The sequence below is a fragment of the Cibotium barometz genome, chromosome 21 (genome assembly GCF_041138505.1).
Source record: "Cibotium barometz isolate CiBa-2024 chromosome 21, ASM4113850v1, whole genome shotgun sequence".
NCBI classification, from domain to species: Eukaryota; Viridiplantae; Streptophyta; class Polypodiopsida; order Cyatheales; family Cibotiaceae; genus Cibotium; species Cibotium barometz.
In genome coordinates, this window is record NC_141066.1 from 2,582,320 (window position 1) to 2,588,845 (window position 6,526).

Genomic DNA, 6,526 nt, shown 5'->3' on the forward strand with positions numbered 1-6,526 from the left:
GGCATCTGGATTTCAGACATCAGCCTTTGGTATTTGGCATTTGAATTTTAGCTTTCGTCAGTTGATTCAGTCAATTGATTCATCGACATTTGACTTTCAGCTCCATCAGCTAATTTAGTTAGCCGATTCAGTGTCCGTCCATCACAGCTGATTCAGATTCTGTCTGTTAGCTATGCCGCTTCAGAACTGCTGACTTGACATCAACATTAGACCTGCTAACTCTATGTCAGCTTTGGATCTGTTGATACCACGTCAGCTTCAGACCTGCTGACTCCACGTCAACTTTGGATCTACTGACACCACGTCACCTTTCGGCCTGCTAACATGGTGATGCCACATTAGAGCCAGGCATGCTAACTTACTGATGCCATGTTAGCTTTTGACCTAATAACCTGCTGATACCATGTCAGCTTCTGACCTAATGACCTGCTGATGCCATGTCAGCTTCTGACATGCTGACTCCACATTAGCAGATTCTAACCTGAAGATACTACGACCGTTGATTACACCTGTAGCTTCTGACCTAGAGATTGTTGATTTTGGTTATGCATCACCACTCATCTTAGTCACACTAACTTCACCTCTCTTATTCGGTTACATCACCAGCTTATGGTTGAGGAGTTGCTACCTATGCAGCTCCCACATAAGCTCTTGACATTGCGGACCGATTAAAGGGGGGAATACACATGCAGAGTTGTCGTTTTTTTGGTTCATCTGATGCTTTTCATGATGCTACTATGCATGACATTAATCCTTGAGATGATTCATAGTCTGAATCAAGATTGTCAATTAGTGCTATGCCTGACATTGATCCTAGTGCTAATTTGTTCCTAGTTGATTATGCTTTATAGCAGTTGTTGTCAGTAGAATTATCTCTATGGTATTTTGCATTTGAGGGGGGACACATGATGTGTATTGCTGATGGTGATGTCTGTGGTCACTTATGCACTTGACCTTTTAGTTGTGCTTTGTCTTCAGACACACGCTACCTCTGGTCATGCATCTTCTTTTACTAATTCTGCCCTTGTTGCTTCCACATTACATGAGGACCCACCTCTTCTTGATGCATTGGAAGTTGATGATTGGGTTACAGTCATGCATTCAGCCTTCTACTCCGCTGACATTTGGCAGATTCAACAGAATTTGGCCTTGACGATTTACTCGTGATGTTACAACATGCATTTGGTGTTCAGACATTGGGCTTTTACATAATTTAAGTATCCAGTTCATAGCAATCAAGTGGGGAGCCCTGCCACCTCTAATGAAGCTTTTGATGTTGTCCCTTATATCAGCAAACTGATAGATGCCTTATTAATCATGCACTACCCGTCTTGTGTTCAGTATGCAATGTTACAGTTGAGTAGATTTTAGCATTGCCCCAGCTTTGGCATTGGAACACAGTGAAGCAGAAATGCATTTTGTTTATGCTTATTGCCTCCACTGACAGCTATTGGGCATGATGTTTTGACACTAAGGTGTCCAATAATGGTAACTATTTTTTACAGTAGCCACTTCAGGTTGTGAAGCTGAGTACAGCGCAACATTCATAGCTATTATGGAATATCTATGGCTCCATCGTCTCAGTAGACCTTTGTATTGGACAATTGTCTTTTACCACCATTTCTTCATTGACAGTCCAGAGAGCATATGCAGTTGTGCTGCAGACACAACACATTCAGGTGCACTATCATTACGTCAGGATCTCAAATTTCCTATTGCATCCAATTCAATATCCAATCAATCACTTGCACTTGACCACATTGCATACATCATTTGGCATCACTTAATGCAAACTCTTTGACCAATTCAAGTGTCAATGTGTCCATAAATGGGTCTTATTGTCGTATGCAAGTATTCTTTGAAGTCTTTAAGTGTCACTAGGTCCCATTGCCCTCATGCAAGCATCCTTTGAAGTCTTCAATTGTCAAAGAAGCACGTTGATGCTTGCTAATCTCCTGATGACTAAGCACTTGCCACCCTCTTACCAAGTTTATTTCCAAGGTAAGATTTGGGGCCAAATCTTCACATTGGGTACCTAATTCCCTCCCATACCAACTAAGAACTTCCCACCCTCTTACCAAGTTTATTTCCAAGGTAAGAGTTGGGGCCAAATTCCCTCCCATACCGCTTTACCAAAGCACTCATGGCACGGTCAGTTCAAAACATGCTCTCATTGGCCTCTTCGTCATATGCCAAGGTACCCTCACACATTACTAGTATTCTAGGAAATATAATGTGTGAGTAAAATATGTAGTGTTGGTGTATATGAATCTCAAATGTACATCTGCTTACAGTGAATTTAGCATGAACTCATGTCATAATTTCATATCATTAACCAACTTAGCATGGAATCATGCTTCCTTCCATTGTCCATAGTAGCTCCCAAACATCGAAACCACAACCAAAAATCACAACTCATGCCAAATATGAGCATATTGCTATCAATTCTTCATGCATATAACCCTAATAGCATTCCAAGGCATCAAATGAGTGTAAAAGCTTTGATGAATGTCCTCTCAACTCAATGAACCACAATGGCATGTAGATGGCCATGAATGATTCCATAAGCATGTAAATGACTTCAATATGCAATACAAAGCATCAATAGTACATCCATAGTATGTATTGTCATTCAACACATCATCCCTTATACAAGTAACAATCCATAAGCTTGAAGTTCCATCCAATGATGCCACAATAAGCCAAATCTTATTCAAATGTCCAAAATAAAAGCATATACAAGGATTATGGTATCAACAATTCTTCCAATAGCCCCTGTGAGTTCCCAATGACAAGAGGGAATGGCCAATTTCTGAGAAATTAGTAGGATTTTTTGAAGAAGTTCCTAAATGCCATGGAGAACCATGGAATCAAAGTTTGGCAACAACTACTCACCAATGGCTCTTAGGCATCACCAATTCTTGGAGTTGATGAAGATTTATCCTCTCTTTGTGTTGATTTGTGAAGCATTATTCTCTGATTTTGTCCACTTCAAGAAAGCTCCAAAATCTTCAAGATCTTCAAGAAATGTACCAAGAATGTCCCATTTGGCCTTCCAAGATCATTGCTAAACTAGAGAAGCCACCCTTGCTAGCATTTAAGTAAGTCTTTGATGAAAATAAAACTAGAATTCACCACCAACCTGTATGCTCTTTTGGAGAGGTTACACAAGCATGTCATACTCCCAAATGTTTCCTAGTGATGGTAAAATGTGTGTATGAAAGCCTTTGATCACTTTGAAAGCTTGGGAATGCCATTTATAGGGTTTCTTGAACACATGGGAAGAGGGAGAAAATAAAAAATCCACGCTTCAAAAATACCTCAAAATGGTTCTATATGTTGCTAAAAATATCCTTGACCACAAAGCCCTAAGGTTATGTGTGAAATGACTACTGTATGATGAATCCTAAGCATGGAAAGCTTGAGAAAAGTGGAAGAGAAAGTAAAAACATGATTAAAAGAAAATTAACAACTAATCACTCCCACTTAGCTCAAATTTGATCCACAGCCTAAAAAGAATTTGATCTTGTGCTCATATTTGATGCAAGAACCATAGTCTTAACAAAAAATGTGCAAAAATCAATGGAACCATGGATCAAAATACAAGAGCTTTGATACCAATTGAAATGGAACATCATTAATGCAAGATTAAGATAAGATTATGCATCACTAATGCAAGATTAAGCAATATTAAAAGCTAAGATATGGGACAAATCATTATGTGGATTAGCATGCAATTATCAAGAACCACACATAATTCCTAAGTGGTTTAATCTCCGACCATGAGAATGAAAATATCCTTTCATAAGCTAAAGTATGGTAGCTCAAGGCTAGCTCAAGGCTCTAAGGTTCATTTAAATGTCAAATGATCAAAAGATACAAATGAAGGTCCATGAGCCCATGCACATGCCCTAACTAAGGTTCCTACTTCATTACAATATTAAATTATTTTGCCAAACAATTTCAACAAAACCACAACAATGAGATATGTATTTTCTAGCACTTCTTATCAAAAATATTTATTATTTCTTAAGTTTTAGCTATGGAAGATTTTCCACAAAGCCCCCCACAATACAAGAATAGATCGACTCTCTTTGTGAGTCCTTATATAAAGAAAGGAAATTTTAATAGGAATTTCAGAAGAAACTTTTAAAACGATTGAGCAGGAGCAATTAAAAAAAACCAAAATTAAGAAAATAGACACTTATAGCTCCATTAATATGAAAAAGTCCAAGAAATCTATCGTTACATGTTACAGATATCATCAAGAAGGACATTGTGCTAAAGAATGTTCGATGAAAAAGAAGAACAAGTTCATATCTACATCCACAACCGATGACAAATATCTCAAGCAAGAGGGTATTATCATCAATACAATATCAAACGATGAAGGTATGTATTCACTTCTTTTCGCAAACAGTTTGTATTTATTTTTGCTTTCGTTCTATCATTTTTACAACCTAAAGATCTAAATAGTAAACCCTAGCAAGCCATAAATTCAACGTTAAGATTAGGTCAAATTAAGAAACTTAAGAAATATTTAGATCCCATAATGATAAGTCTACCTAGACGTTCAAGAAAATAACTTAAGTTTTCTTTCAAAACATTTCAACCTTTATAATAAGATTACTCAAATTCATTTTCATCTCACTCTCTCTCATTTCATAAATAAGAATAGACTTTAGTATGCATAGTCTAAATTATTTTCACACTTTAAATATTAATTTATAACATACCAACTAAGAATATATATATATAGAAAGAAAATTTATGTCAGAATTTAAGGTTCAGAGAAAACTGGCCACTCCGTCTCAAACTTCAGATATGTGGAATTAATTTGGTAGTATGGCATATCAGATTCATTTCATGTAAATACATCATACACATTTAGGTCTTCATCTTATGTGTATATGTGAAATGTGTCTTTGTGAAATGAGACACTTAGACTCGTTTTACATATGTTCATTTGATTGATTTGTTGTATATCTGCGTTATGTATTAATCAACTTTTCCACATCAATCATGAAGCCATCCTCTCATGGATTTACGCAACTGAGGACAGTTGCAACCCAAGCTAGAGAAAATGTTATGATAATTACTCTCGAGTAATGGGAATTATATTTCTTATTTTATATCGGGGACGCCCCTGTGTAACGTGCCAATTGATACGTGTGATTTGATATTATGGTTATCTATTTCTCAATCATAACAACATTAAGATAAATTGATGTGTTTAATTGATTTTTTAACGTGAATTTTATCGATGAGTGTAATGAGATGTGCAAGGGTACCGATTGAGGTGACATGTGTCGAGAGAGAGAGATTATAACCAATGCTTGTGTCTTGTATTGCGAAGTATTTTTCAAGTGTTCACGTTCATCTTCTCTATGCTTGTTTTATCTTTCTCTATTCAATTTAATTATATTGTGAGAATATGGTTTAAACTTGTACTTGGAGAAAGATTCATGTTTCAGATAGACTGTCTTTTTTGTAACAAAATCAAGTAACACCTGATACATTTGCTTCTTGCTGGATACAGAATTGTTTCTTGTCAAGTTCAACCCTCTTATCATGCTTGCAACTTAAAAGACCCTAATTTGTAGAATTAGGACTCTAGTTGATAATGTAGTGCTTTTGATTATTTGCCCCATCTCCTCTCTTCTAAGATCTTTGCTTATCTAGTTTTCTCATTTCATGAAAATGGCAACCCAGGAACAATTAGACGCTTACATATTAGGATCAAAAGGTTATAAGTCCTTTTCATGTTGATTTTTTAAAATTCTTGGAAATTTATCCCATAAAATTTGATGTGAACCTGTTACATTTTTTTATAGTGATACTTTTTCGTAAAGAGCCCGATTAATTATTGAAGTAAGTAAGGGTCGGACATAGAAGACCATAATTACAATTTATTTATTTTTTACATCCTTAAATTGGTAAGAGATGAAAAATACCTCCTCAAATGCTTCAAGGTTTTGTTATAATCTAAGTAACATTCAAAGAAATTGTTTGTTGAAAACTATAATTTCTGTTTTAGTCTATGGTGAAAAAGAAAAAACACCTCAAAATCTTTAAGATTTTGTTACAATATAATTAAAATACAAAGAAAATGTTTGTTGAAAACTATAATCTCCTCATTAGCCCATCACAAAAAAGATTGATGTAAGGCTCAAATGTTAAATCATGCAAAGAAATTTGTGATTGTGGACGACCATAAATGATCTCATTAAGGTCTCATTCAATTGACTCACTATTCCAGTAACTTCATGAAAATCCTTTATGTGTGCACTGAGGGTAAAGACCTTAATTGAAATCAATTGACATTAAATGAAGTCAATTGAGGTCTATTTTTTAAAAGGTATTTCATCACAGGTTATTTAGTGCATTACTTTAATCAACATGTCACTTCCAACTGTGGCACGCAAGGGTCAAACCTACAACTACAACAAGTGAAGCTCAACCTCCAAACTACTCAACTACATGGTGAGGGTTCTCGATCATTTGTGGTCATTTTAGACATCAAATA